Below are 18498 nucleotides of genomic sequence, written 5' to 3'. Positions count from 1 at the left end.
TGAACACAGAGGGCCTTGCCCATGCTGAGCCCCAGCAGCATAAGCACAGAATATGGGGGCTATTATTATTATTGTTATTATTTGATCATCAGGTTGGAACTGTGAGCTGCTCCAAAGCATCATCTGTGGCTTCCTGAGTACCCGGCCTCCAGAAGATCAGAAAATCCTTGTTAATTAAAGTGAACAACTAACCCCCTATACATTCACACACTCCCTCCCACACACTTATACCCCCCTCCACACACACACACACACACACACACACACACACATTCTAGGACTAGAAAGCTTGTATTCATCCTTTAAAGTCCAGATCAGATGGCTCCTCCTCCAGAAAGCCCTCCTGGACTCCTAGACAGAGAGCCCCGGGGCCTCCAGCCCAGCATCAAAGCTTCTGTGTGGGATGAAGTAGAAGGAGTGAGGCTTCTGTGTTTCCTGCCCAAGACCACAGAAGGATGGGATAAAGGGAGACTGGGCAGTGGCCAGCACCACTGGGGAGCACGGGTGTCAGGCTCAGATATAGAGTCATTGCTTCCCTCTACCACCCCCCCCCCCTTAAGCCAGCTTCCTTTTCTTTGTCATGTGGAGAACTCCCATCCCCCACCCCCCATCAGCATGGGGGCCCAAACGGTAGCAAACTGAACATTCTGGAAGCTTTCTCATGCCCCAAGGACACTGGGGAGAAGCCACTGGCTTCTCCCCATGTTCAGGAATCAAGGGGACTCTGCCCAGATCTCTCCTCAACTCCATTCTCCATCACTCTCCCTTATCTCACCCCTTCCCACATCCTGGTTGTGCAGACCCCCCTTCCTCTTATGATCTAAGCAAATCATCATAATTGCCTCTCTACAAAAGTCAGTGATCAAAAGAGTGGAGTCTGGTGCCAGGAGCCATGCTGAGCATTGCACTCAGAGCACCTCACTTCAGCCTCCCCGAACTTTAAGAGGTGGAAAACTGTATTTATTTCCATTTACAGAGGAGGATGCTGAGGCTCTGAGTCGCCTCCCGAGGGTCACCCTGCTTGTGAATGGCAGAGCAGAAACCTGACCCAGCTCCCTCTAGAACAGAGCTGGAGAGAGGTCCTGAGACCCCCACCGTGTCTCTCTGGGCCCCTTCTCCTGTCCTCTGATGGTCTCAGACTAAGTCATCAGAGGTCAGCTCCCTCCACTCCCTCCCCCTGCCCCACCCCTGCCTCCTGGGAGTCCCTGGGACCAGCCTCTCCACAGGTGGTGAGGCTAATTCCAGGCCTGACACCACCAGCTCAGGAAAGGGATCCCTCCCCCAGGAGCTGCGGGCTAGCTGGCTAGCTAGCTCGGTGGCCTTGTAGGGTAGACCCTTGTCACTGGAATGTCCTCTTGTTCAGGGAGCTCCCGGAGTGGAATCTGATGCTGGGGAGAGGAGAAGGAGGCTAGGAATGGCATTAAAGCTCTGCTCTGCCCCCTGCCCTGTAGCCTTGGGACTTGTGCCCTGTCTGTGTACCTGCCCCAGGGACGCCCGAGGAGTGCTGACCAGGGCTGGGAGTGTCGGCCAGGGTTCCTGGGGGCCCTGGCCCAGCTGTCCAGGCTGTGGGGCATGAGGCGGGTGGAAACTACCATTTATCCCTCCGGAGGTGTGAACCCCCGCCTCCCGACACTGGTTTCTGAGGATGGTGGTGAGCACAGAGGGACCCATCGCCACCCTGGCCACCTCACAGCCATGACACTTGGGGGCATTTATTGAGCATCTACTACATGGCAGGCACTGTGTGGGCCTTGAAGACATGGTGGTGGACACGACTCAGCCCAGGGAGAGAGGTGACCAATAACTACAGTTAGGGAATTCTTCATAGTAGGCTAAACTGCCGTCTTAGGTTGGGCTCCCCGAGAAGGAGACCCTGAGACAAGAATTCAAGGGCAAGTGATTTATTTGGGAGGCAACCCGAGGAGACATGGGTAGCAGGTGGGGAGGTGGGGCAGAGAAGGGAAGGAGGCCCGTAAAAGGCCGCCTGGATGAAGCCAGTTACCTCTCTGGACAACTGAGGCGCAGTCCCACTGGGGGCCTCTGGGGGCGCAGCAGAGAACACGCTCCTCGGAGTTGTAGGGGCTGAGGGCGTGGTAGGCTGGTATTTATGCACCAATCCCCATCCTCCTTGGTTGAAGGATGCTTGTGTATATGGGGGGTGTTGATTGGCCAGCACTTCTGGCCTGCCCTTGCGTGGGGCACCCTTCCCTTCCCCAATCCACCACCCCATTCAGGTGCTGAAAGAAGGAAACCCTTTGTGCCAGGGGGAGCAGTGGGAGCCGAGGGCACCTGGGTAGGCACTGAGCATGTCGGTGAAATGTTAATTTTAACACTTAATGTTAATATGCAACGTGGGGACATGATCGGCCTTGGGTGGAAGTCGGGGAAGCCTTCCCGGAGGAGGTGACAATCGAAGTAGGTCTGAAAGAGGACCGAGGGTGGGGTGGGGTGGGGGGGAGTAGAAACAGGTGTTGCATATATGAAGACCACAGGTGAGAGAGTCCTAGAGGAGGTGAGCATGCCTTGACTGTGGAGAGATGGGCAGAAAGAGTGTGGTAGGTGGGAAATGAGGACACTAGGGTCAGATGACAGAGGAGAGTATGGGGGGGGGGCCCTCGATGTGTCTCCTGGAGTTTGAGGCACCAGAGAGACCAAGGGAGCCAGAGTGAACTTACTGTTGGTGGACGAGAGCAAAGATCTCCTCCTCTGACATCCTGTGAAGTCTTGCTGATTGAATAACATGACAACAATGGCCATCAAAGTGGCACTGGCTACGGATGATCCAGATTATCTTCTTGGTGGGTCACATGCTGCGTGTGTAGTATTTGTGTGAGGGGAGTTTCGCTGACCCTTCACCCAGACCCTTGTTCAGTAAGAACTTGGAGCCCCCCACCCCCGCACGCCCACAAGGGAAATGCTCACCAAGGTCACCCAGCTGGCATGTGCCAAAGCCAGGATTTGAACCTGAGTCTGTCTGATACCCTGGGACCTGAGACCACCACCGCTCCAGCCCCACTGCCGTGTTTACTAAGCCAGTGTGGGGTGGAGGAAGCAAAGGGCCCTGTGTCCTCCTAGAAATCTCAGAGACAGACTCTAGGGGAACTGTGTGGGTTACAGAGCTTGGCCACAAATGCCGAAAAGCAGGCATGACCACGAGCTCTGTGGCACCGTCATGATAATTAATGATAATTATAGTTAACACTGACATGGCTCCCAATCAGCTCATGCTCTTCTAAGTGCCTTGCATACATAAGCTCATATATTAATTTTCACCTAACCCTTTGAGATAGAGGCTATTACTATTTCCATCATATAGCAGGATAAACTGGAGCACAGAGAAGTCAAGTGACTTGCTCAAGGTGACACAGCTAAAAAGTAACAGAATCAGGATTTGAACCCAGGTGGTCTGACTCTAGAGTCTACTCATTGAACCACTGCACTGTACCCTGAGCAGACTTTTGTGCTTGACCTTCAGCCCCAATTACCCTTACAAACAGTAGCCACCACCCATTGGGTGTCAGTGCCACCACTACTGGGAAACAATCTTTGTGAGTGTTTGGCATTTCTGTACAACTTGCAAACAGTGGCATGGGCAAGGTTTTTTTGGTTGTCTTTTCAAGGATGTTTGTATAGCAAACAGCCATGGAAGGTAGTTTCTTCCTGCAGAGCAGAGAGCAGGTTTGTTTGCTGTCCCTATGATAACGATAATGCCTCCCTCTGAGATAAAGGTGGAGCAGGTTTGTGTGTAATCTACTAGAAAAGTCTGGGATTTCTCAGCGTAGAGCTCCCCGGCTGTGGTTCAAGCACATTTTGTGTCCATTACCTACCTGGGATCACCTGAATGCTCCCTGTGGGACTTCGGAAGAACTGGCACAAACAGGAAGTTCATGCCACCTGCACTGCAAGTAATAAAGTCTTTTGTCTCTGATCCTGGAGTCTCGTGTCTTCTGCCAGCATCCAAAACTGTATCAGGTTAAATTGTCAGCTTGCAGGGAGGGTGACAACCCAGACCCTTCATAGTTCTTGATACTTATTTGCTCTCTCTGATGCCACGTGTCACCAGGGTGTCTCTCATGGGATCCTGGATTTTATCCTCTCACCTTTGCTGTTGCCTTTCTGAGCTGGTGCAGAATGGAGTGGTGAAGAGTTAAAGCATGCAATCCTTTTAAGGTTTATCTCTCACCTTTGGTGCTCCTGATGTTTCAGGCCAGATCGTTCTGTGATGGTTCAAGGCCGTCCTGTGCAGTGGGTACTGTGGAGCAGCATCCCTGGCCTCTACCCATTAGATGCCATGAGCACCCCACCCCCAGTCATGACAACCCCAAAATGTTTCCATACATTGCCAACTGTCCCCTGGGAGGGGGGGGGCAAGCTAAATTGTTCTTGAGAATCACTCCTTCTAGGAAGGATCAACATCTTTCTACTCCCACATTTATATGGAAATGATTCCTGAAATGCCCTCAGTTTGAACACTGGCATATCAGAATTCCTGGGACTTTGAATGAATGGATTAATGATAAAAAGTAACAACATTGTGCACCCACCCATGTTCATAGCAGCATTAGTCACAATAGCCTACAGCTGGAAGCACCCCGTGTATCCACTGATGGATGAATGGATAAAGATAAATGTGTCATATCTATACAATGGATTACTCAACCTTCCACAGAAAGGAAATTCTGACACACACTGTAACATGGTTGAACCTTGACAATGTCATGCGGAGTGAAAGAAGCAAGTCACGAAAGCATAAATACTGTCTGATGCCACCTATAGGAGGTCCCTAGAGGAGTCAAATTTATAGAGACAGGAAGTAGGATGGTGGGTGCCAGGGGCTGGGGGAGGGGGATGGCGAGTTAGTGTTTCAATGGGGACAGAGTTCCGGTTTTTCAAGATGATAAGAGTTGTGGGGATGGACGGTGGTGATGGTTGCACAACCACAAGAATGTACTTAATGCCACTGAAGTGAACACTGAAAAATGGTGAAGATGGTAAATTTCATGTTAAGTGTTATGTGTATTTTACCATGGAATATGCAACATGGGGACTTGATTAGCCTTGGGTGGAAGTCAGGGAAGCCTTCCCCAAGGAGGTGGCATTGAAGTGAGGTCTAAAGGACGACTGAGAGGTGGGGTGGTAGAAACAGGTGTTGCATATATAAAGACCACAGGTGAGTGGTCTTTTATTTATTTTTTATTTGTTTTTATTTTTTAATTTAATTTTTTAAATTTAATTAATTAATTTTTTTTTTTTTTTGAGAAAGAGAGAGAAAACATGAGCAGGGGAGAAGGGGCAGAGGGAGAATCTCAAGCAGGCTCCACGCTCAGGGTGGAGCCCAACTTGGAGTTCAATCCCACGACACTGGGATCATGACCTGAGCTGAAATCAAGAGTCAGACGCTCAACCCACTGAGCCACCCAGGTGCCCCTTACCACATTTTTTAGAAGTAACAATTAATAGCATTTGTTGAACACTTACTATGTGCCAGGCACTGAGTGTTTTAGATGCAATGTCTCAGCATTTACAAACTTCAGTCATTCCTATATCACCTCTACCTTCCTGTGCATGTCTTACTTTGGGTTTCCCTAAAAGTAGACCCCAAAACAAGGATCTTGCCCGTCATGGATGCCACACCTTATCTTGTGTCACCCTGCTCACATTCCTGTGCTTTACGGGTTAATACCTTTATCTTACATAAGAGAAAACTCAGGCTGGCCCAAGGCTACGTGGGAAGGAAAAGGCTGGCTTCCATTCTCCCCTCCTCTATAACATGGAATTGTGACCTTGTAGTTGCAGTATCTTTTCCAGTCTGCCTTGTGGTTAAGCCACATTGGTGGCTAAGTCCTCACTGCTGAGATGTGAATGTAAGTTATGTGTGTGCCCTCTGGGCTAAAGCCTGAGGACAGAAGACCTCCCTCCCTCGTGCTCTTTGGCCCCTTGTTTGCAAGCTGGAATTTGGACATGCCTCTGACCCAGCTTGCAAACAACCCCAGTGTCTTAGGGATGGATGGAAATTGGTACCTAAAACGGCTGGATGAAGAGAGAGCTTCCTGCCGACCCGGGACTCAGAGAAAAATCAGCTTCTGTCTTGGTTGAAATACTGCATTTTGGGATTCTCTCTTTTTGCTGGAGCTTTAAACTTTTGTCCTAACAAATAGAGTAGCCGGTCCTGGAAGTGGGGTGCTGCCATGGCAGTAGGTGGCATTAGCTTAGTGGCTGGGTTGTGAGGACATGGTACCCCAGGCTAGAGCTGGGCATCCTCTTCAGGTCACGGCCAAGATGAAACTATAATCGTTGAGAACTTGGAAGATCGTTCAAGCGGTTACAAAGCCTGCATCTCTATATGGAGGGATTAGAAGGAGCAAGAACAGGGTCACCTGGGTGGCTCAGTCGGTTAAGCATCCGACTTCGGCTCGGGTCATGATCTCGCAGTCCGTGAGTTCAAGCCCCACATCGGGCTCTGTGCTGACAGCTCGAAGCCTGGAGCCTGCTTCGGATTCTGTGTCTCCCTCCCCCTCTGCCCCTAACCCGCTCGCATTCTGTCTCTGTCTCTCTCAAAAATAAATAAACATTAAAACAATTTAAAAAAGAAGGAGCAAGAATATCATTGTGAATTGGTTGCTCCTTGCTGAGTTTTGCAAAGTATTACAAGAAAGATGTGGACTCAGGGGACAAGAGTTGGTGCATAGAGATAGAAAAGTCCACAGATGAGAGTCCTCAAAGGGTTGGAGAAACCCCATGATCCTGATTTTGGAACCCGTGGTTAAGCAGGGCATTGCCGTCTGCAGGGTAAGAGGCATCTGTTTCAAAAAATGTCCATTTTATTTTGTTTTATCTTATTTTTGAGATTGAGAGAGAGAGAGAGTGAGTGAGAGCATGAGCAGGGGAGAGAGGGAGAGGGATGGGGGGAGAGAGAAAGAGAGAGAGAGAGAGGGAGAATCTTTTTTTTTTTTTTCAGCGTTTATTTATTTTTGGGACAGAGAGAGACAGAGCATGAGCGGGGGAGGAGCAGAGAGAGAGGGAGACACAGAATCGGAAACAGGCTCCAGGCTCTGAGCCATCAGCCCAGAGCCTGACGCGGGGCTCGAACTCACGGACCGCGAGATCGTGACCTGGCTGAACTCAGACGCTTAACTGACTGCGCCACCCAGGCGCCCCATTTTTTTTTTTAATTTTTTTTTTCAACGTTTATTTATTTTTGAGACAGAGAGAGACAGAGCATGAACGGGGGGAGGGGCAGAGAGAGAGGGAGACACAGAACCGGAAACAGGCTCCAGGCTCTGAGCCGTCAGCCCAGAGCCCGACGCGGGGCTCGAACTCACGGACCGCGAGATCGTGACCTGGCTGAAGTCGGACGCTTAACCGACTGCGCCACCCAGGCGCCCCTGTTTTGTTTTTTTTAAATGTCTTTTATTTATTTTTGAGACAGAGACAGAGCGTGAGCGGGGGAGGGGCAGAGAGAGAGGGAGACACAGAATCGGAAACAGGCTCCAGGCTCTGAGCCATCAGCCCAGAGCCCGACGCGGGGCTCGAACTCACGGACCGCGAGATCGTGACCTGGCTGAAGTCGGACGCTTAACCGACTGCGCCACCCAGGCGCCCCAAGAGAGAGAGAATCTTAAGCAGGCTCCATGCCCAGTGCAGAGCCAGACTGGGGGCTCGATCCCACGACCCTGCGATCATGAGCTGAAATCAAGAGTTGGATGCTCAACCGACTGAGCTACCCAAGTACCCCAAGGTGTCCATTTTTTTCAAAAATGTGTTTCAATCCAATTTTATTTACCCAAACAGGTGGTGAGCCAGATTTGGCCCATAGGCTATAGTTCGCTGACTCTTGTCCTGACTCAGATTGTTTTGTTTGTTTGCTTACTTGTTTGTTTTTAGTTTCAGGTGTACAACCTAATGATTCGATATTTGTATATATTGTGAAAGACCACGGTACCTCTCGTTAACGTCCGTCACCACACATGGTTATACTCTCCTTTCTTCTTGTGAAGAGAAATTTTAAGATCCACTCCCTTAGCGACTTTCATATATGGTAGAGTATCATTAACCACAGTCACCAGGCTGGACATTGCACTCGATGACTTATTTATTTTATAACTGGAAGTGTGTACCTTTTGACCACCTGTACCCATTTTCCCTATCACTCACCCTTCAGCCTCTGGCAACCATCCATCAGTTCTCTGCATCTAGGAATTTTTTTTCTTTTTTTTTTTTGTTTGTTTTGTTTTAGGTTCCTCATATAAGTGAGACCAAACAGTATTTGTCTTTCTCTGACTTATTGCAATTAGCACAATGCCCTGGAGTCATCCATCTTGGCGCAAACGGCAGGTTTTCCTTTTTTTTTTTTTTTTTTTTTTTAAGAGGTGGGGAGAGGTAGAGGGGGAGAGAGAATCTCAAGCAGGCTCCACACTCAGCGCAGAGCCTGACACGGGGCTCGATCCCACAACCCTGGGATTATGACCTGAGCCAAAATCAAGAGTCAGACGCTTAACCAACTGAGCCACCCAGGCTGCCCCGGGGTAGAATTTCCTTCTTTTTCATGACCAAATAAGTCACCCATCTTGAATAAACATGACGCAGTTACTAATGGACCCACCAGATAAGGAATTAGGGAACCCTCAGCATGAAGTTCCCCTTTTAGAAACCTCTGGATAATCTAAATAATGGACCGTTTGAGTGACCCCACTTTCCCCTTCCAACTCCCTAATTCTTGTTCTTATGCTTTAAATTAGCCAATACAGGGGCACCTGGGTGGCTCAGTCGGTTAAGCATCCGACTTCGGCTTGTCTCAGGTCATGATCTCACGGTTCGTGGGTTCGAGCCCCACCTCGGGCTCTGTGCTGACAGCTTGGAGCCTGGAGCCTGCTTTGGATTCTGTGTCTCCCTCTTGCTCTGCCCCTCCCCCACTCGCACTCTGTCTCTGTCTCTCAAAGATAAATAAATGTTAAAAAAAAAATTTCTAAATTAGCCAATAGAGAGTGAGCCCCCCAAACCCAAGGCACCTCATCCATGGACCCTAGTAAACGCAGAGCCTGAAGTCTATGTTCTCTGTTTCCCTATAACCTTGCTGCGTGGCCCCCAGGTGTGCTGTGTACCCTCCAGAAATATGCAGAAGAGTCTTATTTGTTTCAAAATTCCTCAATAGTTGTTGCTGAGGTGTACCCTGTAATCGTAGCAAGAACCACGAGGGCTGTTCCACCACAACACTGACTCCTGTCGAGGGGGAAATGCCTGTGGCCACCCTCACAAATAGCACAGGCTCAGGTGAGTGCCTTAGGCGTTCCCAGCCAGAGCATCACCAACAGTGGGCTGAGACCAGCACACAGGTCTGCCAAGACCTTTGTTTTCAAATGACCTCAAGTAGCCACCGTTAATGTGCTAGAGAGACATGAGCACATCAAGGAATGCAAACATTCTGTCTGGGAAAGAACTTTGGGCGTGGTTACTGACTCAAAGCAAATAGCCTACTAAGAGTTCTGGAGAGTTCCTTTGAAATCGAGGGCCCCTGCCTGTGCCTGTTGGCACTAATTTGCACCAGAGGAATCAAAATCTATGACAGCTGCAGAGCTCCTCAGAAGGGTATCTCCTTGATCTCAGTTGATCTCAGCTCAGGTCACGATCTCATGGTTCGTGAGATCAAGCCCCGAGTTGGGCTCTGCACTGACAGCGTGGAGCCTGCCTGAGATTCTCTCTCTCTCTCTCTCTCTCTCTCTCTCTCTCTCTCTCTCTCTCAAAATAAATAAACATTAAAAAAATGTTATGGGTTGCCTCATGTCTCCTCCCCAAATTCATATCTTAAAAATAGGATTGTTGCAGATATAATAGTTAAGATGATGTCATTCTGGAGTAGGGTGGGTTCCTACTCCAAGAGAACTGGTGTCTTTATAAAAAGGGGGTGTTTGGAGGCAGCCATGCACACCAGGAGGATGCCATGTAATGACGAAGGCATGATCTACAAGTTAAGGGACACCAAAGATGGCCAGCAAAGTACCAGCTTCTCCCCAGCTAGAAGAGAGGCTCGGGACAGATTTTCCCTCACAGCCTCAGCAGGAGCCAATCTGCCAACACCTTGATTTTGGACTTCAGGCCTCCAGAACGGTGGGAGAACGAATTTCTGTGTAAGCCGCCTCGTTTGTGGTTGTTTGGTTGGTTGGTTTTGGTCTTTTTATTTGTTTGTTTGTTTTTACAGAATCCCCAGGAAACTAATACAGCCCATAAGCTGTTCATCCTGACCACTATAGAAACTGGTACCAGAAGTGAGATGTTGCCATCCCACAAACGAAGAACCAGTTGAATGAGCTGTGTGGTCCGGTGGTTAAGGACACAAATTTTGCAGGCTGGGAAAGCTGGTAACCCTTGTTATGCCAAAGAACCTCGTCCAGAAATACTGCCATGGGTGATAACCTGACAGGTAGATCATATGTCTCCTGAGCCTGTGTTTGCAGAAGTGATTGGAAAGAGCTAGAATGTCACTGTGAGTTGGCTGCTGCTTGCCGCTTGCAGCAAGGCATCACAAGAGAGAGATGATCTTGGAGGAGAATTGGCCACGTTTCAAAGTCAGAAACATCACAAGGTTAGAAGAGCCAACAGCTTCCTGTTCCTTCAAAACAGTGTAAATAAGGATCTTGCCTCCCACCTAAGGCTATTGTTTCGGGTGACCATTAACGGGGAGTGACAAAAGTGTAGGTAGTTCAAGGAAGCAAATATTGCAAGTTAAATAAACACAAGAGCTCTGGCTAGAAAAGCCCATCGGATCTGGTGCCTAGCAATGGAACTCACTGGAAACAACAAGACCAGATGTCTACTCTAAGCTTTTTGAAGGAACTAAGTTGTTAAAGAAACAAAGAGTGCAGTCTGCAAAATCTTATAACTCTTGAGCCTTTGCAATTGGGTCTTTTTATTATAGTTGCTTAACCTGAATCTTAACCAAAGTGGGGCTTGTGTTCTGGTCTCTCTCATCAGCAGAGCACTTCCTTTTTTTAGGCACTTCCTTTTTTGAAATTTTTTATTTGAGAGAGAGAGAGAGAGTGAGCTCAGGGGAGAGGGGCAGAGGGAGAGAGAGACAGAAGATCTGAAGCAGGCTCTGTGCTGACAGTAGAGAGCCTGATGTGGGGCTCAAACTCATGAACTGTGCAATCATGACCAAAGCCGAAGTCAGATGCTTAACCAACTGAGCTACCCAGGCACCCTGAGAGACAGAGAGACAGACAGAGAGAGAGAGAGAGAGAGAGAGAATTTAAGCAGACTCCACAGTCAACGCGGAGCTGGATGCGAGGCTCGATTCCACAACCCTGGGATCATGACCTGAACCGAAATCAAGAGTCGGACACTCAATGGGCTGAGCCACCCAGATGCCCCAGAGAGAACTCTCTTTTAGCTGTGATGTGTTCTTCAGGCTGCAGTGTGAGCACCACATGGTCAGGGGTTTTGTTTGTTCCCTGCTGGACCCTCAGCCCTTCAAAGAGTGTCTGCAATGTAATAGATGTCCAATAAATAGCTGTTGGAAGGATGACGTAATAAACAGAGAACCAAGAGTGAAGTGAAAGAAATATCTCAGATTGGAACTATACAGGGCAATTTAGTACAGATGGGCCCCGGATTTGGACACTGAAACATCACAATGTTATGGTCACTGAATAAACACTGCCTTCCTACCGATGAGGGCCCCCAAGGCGCCCTTCCTGTCACTGTTGCATAGGCTGTACATGAAGGGGTTCAGCATGGGAGTAACCATCACGTACATCACTGCAGCGGCCGTGTCCTTCTGGGCCGTGTGGGAGGACGTAGGGCTGAAATAAACCCCGATGAGTGTCCCGTAGGACAGGAACACCACAGAGAGGTGAGAGCCACAGGTGGAGAAAGCCTTCTGCTTGCCTCTTGTGGATGGGATCCTCAGCACGGGGGCAAAAATGCATGTGTAGGAGACCAAGATACCCACAAAGGGGGTGATGATGGGTAGGGTGCCCCCGGTGTACAACATTGCATTATTGAGAAAGGTGTCAGAGCAGGCCAGCTTCAGCAGAGGGCTGAGGTCACAAAAGAGATGGGGAACCCGGTTGTGGGTGCAGACCAAGAGGCGAGTCAGTAATACTGTGTGGGTCAGGGCGTTCCTGAAGGCTGCAGTCCAGGATGCAGCCACCAGGAGGCCACAGAGGTGTGGCATCACAGACACAGCGTAGTGCAGAGGGTGACAGATGGCCGCATAGCGGTCATAGGCCATGGCCATCAGAAGGAAGCTATCGATGCCAGCAAACCAGATGAAGAAGAAGATCTGGGTCAGGCAGCCTGCGTTAAGGAATCCCTTTGTGTCCTGACACGAGGTTGGCCAGCATCTTGGGAATGGTGGTGGAGGTGAAGCAAATGTCCACAAAGGCCAGCTTAGCCAGGAAGAAGTACGTGGGCGTGTGGAGTTGGGAGTCGGTGGCGATGGACAGGACGATGAACAGGTTCCCCAGTCCCGTGACCAGGGATATGCTCAGGAAGAGTATGAGGAGCAGCTGCTGTTGCTTGCGGTTCCCTGAGAGGCCCAGGAGCAGGAACTCAGAGACCCCAGTGAGAGTTGCCCCTTCCACCGCCATCTTGGAGCAATCAGAAAGGAAACCCAGGACTTGTCCAGGGTCCTGACTCGGCCAGCCCTTGCACCGCGCCCTGGATCTCATGCCCTCTCGCTAGTTCCAGGCGTTCATCCATTCTTTCCATGCTCTCCCGCAACAGGACCCCCGCCCACCCACCTGCTTTGCTGAATGATTTCCATCAGTGATACGCCGTTCATTCTCCATCATCCACCTGCAGATGGGTGGACTGCTGCCGAGCACCGGGCCCATTTCTCACCCTCATCCCCTTCACCTCTATGCCCCAGGACTTCATCTGGGTACAGTCACGAGCTCAGCCTTCACATGTGGGGATGTGGGCATTAACATTCCCTGGAGTGACTTATAGCCGGCAAAGGACAGGGCTTTTTGGGCGACTCCCCTGGCTTCATCACTCCTGAGTGAAGCAGTGCTGAGGTGTGCTTTCTCTGGGATCCCTAGAAACATCACCCTTCAGCTGCCCCGAAGTGGGAATCTGCTCATCCATGCCTCCCTTTCCCAAACGTTCATTGGCTCTCCTGGGACTACCTCCTAACGAAACTATTTGCACTCAAGTCCTTGACTCAGAACCTGCTGTGGGGAGAATCTAAAGGAAGACTCAAGGATTCCAGAATTCCTTCCATCTTTGAGAGAATCCCTTCTTTGTCCCAAATAGCTCTCCAGCTACTGCCCCCTTTCCCTGCTTCCCTGGACCGCCATACTTTTCAAAAACATTGCCTGTTCTTACACGTCAAGAGGAGCCATGACCCCCCACCACCCTTCCAAGACAGCCAGCATGTTCCAGCACAAGTGTCCATTGATAAAATCCGGAAATGTTTGGCACAGGCTAGAGCATACGCTTATAGTCCTTCCAAAGAATAGTAAAATTAATCAACAATACATATCATAACATAAACTCAATACTTCAATTCATTGCTGTTGAAGGTTGCAATGAGCTCTGATACATTGGCAACATCTGAGAAATATTTGCCAAACCTTTTGCCAATTTGGCTATTGTCACTGTGAGCGGCGTGGTCATGTGCTCATGAAATGCTCTGCACTGTAGGAGAGGTACCAGTGTGTCAGTATCCTCAAATCTGAGGTGGGCTTTGGTCTTAGGTAAGATTTACTTCGGCGTTTACCATTTGTGCATTGTAACTTTTGCGTAAGTGATTAAGTGTGCAATGCTTGGAAAATTATCAAATCAAGTTTATAATAAAACATTAAAAAGAAAAGATCCAGGGGCCGCCTGGGTGGCTCAGTAGGTTAAGCATCCGGCATTGGCTCAGGTCATGGACTCGCAGTTCATGGGTTCAAGCCCCTTGTCAGGCTCTGTGCTGACAACTCAGAGCCTGGAGCCTTCTTGGGATTCTGCGTCTCCCTCTCTCTCTGCCTGTCCCCCACTCGTACTCTGCCTCTCTCTCTCAAGAATAAATACGCATTTAAGAAAATTTTTAAAAAAGGATTCAGGATGAAAAGGCAACAAGGTTTCAATAAGCTTTTTCATGTTCCTAGTAAATATGAACAGTACTCTGAATTTGTGGGAGAGGAGAGGAGGAATGCTATTCACTGTGAATTGTAACCCTGCGACATCTGATGATAGCAGAAGTCAGAGCATCCTGAAACAGTTTTGCTTCGATGTAAGACTCACTGTAAAATATGACAACTAATTTATATTTTTGGCAAATAATTATTTAGCAATAAAAATATAGATAGTTTATAGGAAGTAACAGGTGAAAGAGGTATTAGATCCAAATACTGCTCACAAGCTGTTCACTCAAGTTTATTCATTTTGGAAAGACAGAGACAGAGCGTGAGTGAGGGAGGAGCAGAGAAAAGGAGACACAGAATCCGAAGCAGGCTCCAAGCTCTGAGCTGTCAGCACAGAGCCCAATGTGGGGCTTGAACTCACGAACTGTGAGATCATGACCTGAGCTGAAATCAGACGCCCAACCGACTGAGCCACCCAGGCATCCCATAAAAAATTTTTTTTAATGTTTATTCATTTTTGAGAGGGAGAGACAGAGTGCAAATAGGAGAGAGGCAGAGAGAGAGAGAGGGAGACACAGAATCGGAAGCAGGCTCTGGGCTTTGAGCTGTCAGCACAGAGCCCGATGCGGGGCTTGAACTCATGAACCATGGGATCATGACCTGAGCCAAAGTCAGACGCTTAACTGACTGAGCCACCCTGGTGCCCCAAAAGTAATATGACTTTTTAAAATACTCCGATGTATGGTTAAAAGTAACTGAGACTTTTCAGAAACAAAATAATTAATAAAACCTCAAAAACTATAATACCCATATGGGCATGACAGTACCATTCAGACCTATGGATCTGTGCGTGGCGAAACCCATTTACTGAAAAGAAAAAACAACTTTGTGAAAAATTACCTCAAGTAACTAAAACCTCAACCATGATCAGTGTCACTAGAATTGTTTCTGTAATTTATTTTAAAAGTGAAATTCAAGACCTTGAAAGTAGTTTTAGGTTTGTGGTTGATCGCACGAGGCTGTGTGATTTATTTCAGAACAACATTTGAACGAAATCTGACATAAGTAAAAAATAGAGTCAAATTTATTGGATCTGAAAAGGTGGTCACATGATGCTTGTGACAGTTTGGTGGTGTTTTAGAAATGTCATCTCCACGAAAAATATGCATGTGAAGACTTTCTGCGAGTTTGTACAGATATAATGTAAGTCCAGAGTTTTGGGCAAAGTGTGCAAAACATTCTGGATGTTTTAATTTGGTATCATTCAAGTCTTTTTGTTTAGTTGTTGCTGAATGAGTCAAAAAAGATATAACTAAAATGGAATACTTTAAATATGTCTCTTAGAACTTTACATATGCCACCACGCATCCAGGAAATGCAGAGAATAAACCAATGTATCTGAAGAACTGGAGACGGAAATAGTGAAAATTGGAGGCGTATTTGGACACAAATGGACAATCTGAGAGGAGCCAAAGCTGCAAAGAACAGACTGGAAATCAGGTCAGGTCTTGTAAATCCTTTTCTCAGTAAAATTGTGGGAAAGGAGTCAGCCTTTAGAAAATAAAGGTGTGTGTTTTTTGGTTTGTTTTTAGTTAAGATTTGGCTTTAATAAATACATTTCTAAGAGGGACATCAATACTCTGGTTTTACAAAAAAAGGTTTGGTTGGGTTATTAAAGCTAATGGTAATTTGATGCATAAAAAGAACTGAACACATAAAAATAATTGAAAAAAAAAACCACTGAGACGGAAGTGAAAGATATTACAAGAATGAAGAAATGTACGATGCTATCTGAAAACCAACAAAATAAACATCAATCCCCAGGTGCGGGGAGTGGGAGACTATTTGGAGGTCCATGACTAGATTTTATGAAAATGAATTTGTTGTTTGATGACATGAGTAAAAGCAAATCCATTTATGGAATCCTAAGAGTTGATCAAAGTGTATCCGCGAAGCTCTGTGGAACAAATGTTAATGCAATCAAGCTCTTCAAATAAATAGGACAATTAAACCATTGCTAGAGCTTAATCACATGAAGAGGTATTGAATATATAAAAATCTCAGACAGGATTACAAGAACTAGGACTTGGCTTTCAATTTGAAGTGTTTGTTCAGTAGAAGGTGAGAAAGGACTCAGCACCTTGAACATTGGTACTGATGTTAAGAGAAAATCTTGACTTTTTGAAGCTACAAGTGACCTAATGACAATCACCTTGAACCGTACCTCCTTCCATCTTTCCCTTCTCATTTATGATCTCACCTCCTACTCTCCACTGCACTCATTTCTGGTATCACTGATGTTCCCGGAACAAGCCAGACATGCTTCTGCCTCAGGGCCTTTGCACTTTCTGTTCCCTCTGCTTAAACATTCTTTTTCCTCAGATATCCACATGGCTCTGTTTTCCACTTCTGGCCCCTAAAATAACATCTTCGTTAAGCAGGCAGGAGGAGCTTTTACAGAAGTAAACTAAATCTTGTCCTTTGTGTAGCATTCCATTCCCCCTCCCCATAATATGTAGAGTACAATTCCGAATCCTGGTGCAACCACTATGGAAAACTATATGGAGGTTCCTCAAAAAATTAAAAAGGAAATGAAAACAGAATAGCTGAGAGCTATCTGCAATCCCAAGTTCATTGCTGCATTATTCACAATAGCCAAGATATGGAAAACAACCCAAGAATCTGTCAGTGGATGGTCAAGAAAATGTGGTATATGGGGTGCCTGGGTGGCTCAATAGGTTAAGCATCTGACTGTTGATCTGGGCTCAGGTCATGATCTCTCGGTTCATGGGATCGAGCCCCAAGCCCTGCACTGATACCTTGGAGCCTGCTTGGGCTTCTCTCTCTCTCTCCCTCTCTCCCTGCCTCTCCCCAACTCACGCTCTTGTGCTCTCTTTCAAAATAAATAAATAAACATTTATTTATTTATTTATTTATTTATTTATTTATTTCAATATATGAACTTTATTGTCAAATTGGTTTCCATACAACACCCAGTGCTCATCCCAAAAGGTGCCCTCCTCAATACCCATCACCCACCCTCCCCTCCCTCCCACCTCCCATCAACCCTCAGTTTGTTCTCAGTTTTTAACAGTCTCTTATGCTTTGGCTCTCTCCCACTCTAACCTCTTTCTTTTTTTTTCCTTCCCCTCCCCCATGGGTTTCTGTTAAGTTTCTCAAGATCCACATAAGAGTGAAACCATATGGTATCTGTCTTTCTCTGTATGGCTAATAAATAAACATTTTAAAAAAGAAGAAGGTTGTATGATTTCACTCATATGTGGAGTTAAAGAAACAAAACAGATGAACATAGATGAAGTGAAGGAAAAATAAGATGAAAACAGAGAGGGAGGCAAACCATACGAGACTCTTAAATACAGAGGACAAACTGAGGGTTGCTGGAGGGGAAGTGGGTGGGAGGTGGGCTAAATGGGTGATGGGCATTGAGGAGGACACTTGTTGGGATGAGCACTGGTGTTATATGTAAGTGATGACTCATGAAATCCTACTTCTGAAACCAATGGTACACTGTATGTTAACTTTCTTGGATTTAAATAAAATTTAAAAAAATAAAGAAAAGGGGCATCTGGGTGGTTCGGTCATTTGAGCATCCAACTCTTGGTTTCGGCTCAGGTCATGATCTCACAGTTTGTGGGTTCAAGCCCCACATTGGGCTCTGTGCTGACAGCTCAGAGCCTGCTTGGGATTCTCTCTCTCCCTTGCTCTCTGCCCCTCCCCCACTTGCACTGTCTCTGCCTCTCTCAAAATAAATAAATAAAGTGAAATAAAATAAAATAAAATAAAATAAAATAAAATAAAGAAGAATGTTGCTTAGGTAAAGTTTAAAAACACACAAAATGATTCTATGGATTGTTCATGGATATGTCCCTTGTAGTAAAGGTGCAAAATGTGTATGGGAGTGATCAACACTAGCTGTAGATGTTGGGTGTGTCAGAGAGAGGGGTAGGGAGGGCAGCGACATGGGCAGTATGGGAATATGGGAATGGTGGGGGGGGATGTACATGGATGTTTTACTTCTTAATCTGAAGGATGAATACAAACTATGTTTCGGCCTGAAGTATGATCTATGCAATATCACACACACACACACACACACACACACACACACACACGCACACACATACTGGTCCCCACATACCTTCAAGGAACTCACCAGGAGAGATGGGTGGGTAAGTAAATGATGGATTCCACCTCACTCTCAGGTCAAGGTCACTGTGTCCCTTGAGCTCCAGACACATCTCTTGGGTGCCCCACCTTTGCTGAACTTGCCCTGGCTCCCACAGACCCTGTGTCAAGCCCAGCTCAGCATCTACCCCCAATCCTTTTCTACCTCTGTGCCCGGGCTTAGCACTGGCCTCACTGACCCCCCCAGGCACCTGGGTCAGAGATGCGGGTGGTAGCCTGGTCTCCT

At 47.3% G+C, this 18498-nt stretch overlaps 1 pseudogene; it reads right to left on the bottom strand.

Annotated features, from left to right (window-relative positions):
- Positions 1-11635: 11635 nt before the first annotated feature.
- LOC124523565 (olfactory receptor 1361-like) lies at positions 11636-12584 on the bottom strand (annotated as a pseudogene).
- Positions 12585-18498: the final 5914 nt, after the last annotated feature.

This window comes from Lynx rufus, unplaced genomic scaffold (assembly GCF_022079265.1).
Source record: "Lynx rufus isolate CCGP_SWC_20201006 ecotype Redwood Valley unplaced genomic scaffold, mLynRuf1.p SCAF_4, whole genome shotgun sequence".
In the NCBI taxonomy this organism is placed as follows: domain Eukaryota; kingdom Metazoa; phylum Chordata; class Mammalia; order Carnivora; family Felidae; genus Lynx; species Lynx rufus.
The sequence above is the reverse complement of the archived record's forward strand: the minus strand, read 5'-3'. Positions and strand labels throughout refer to the sequence as shown.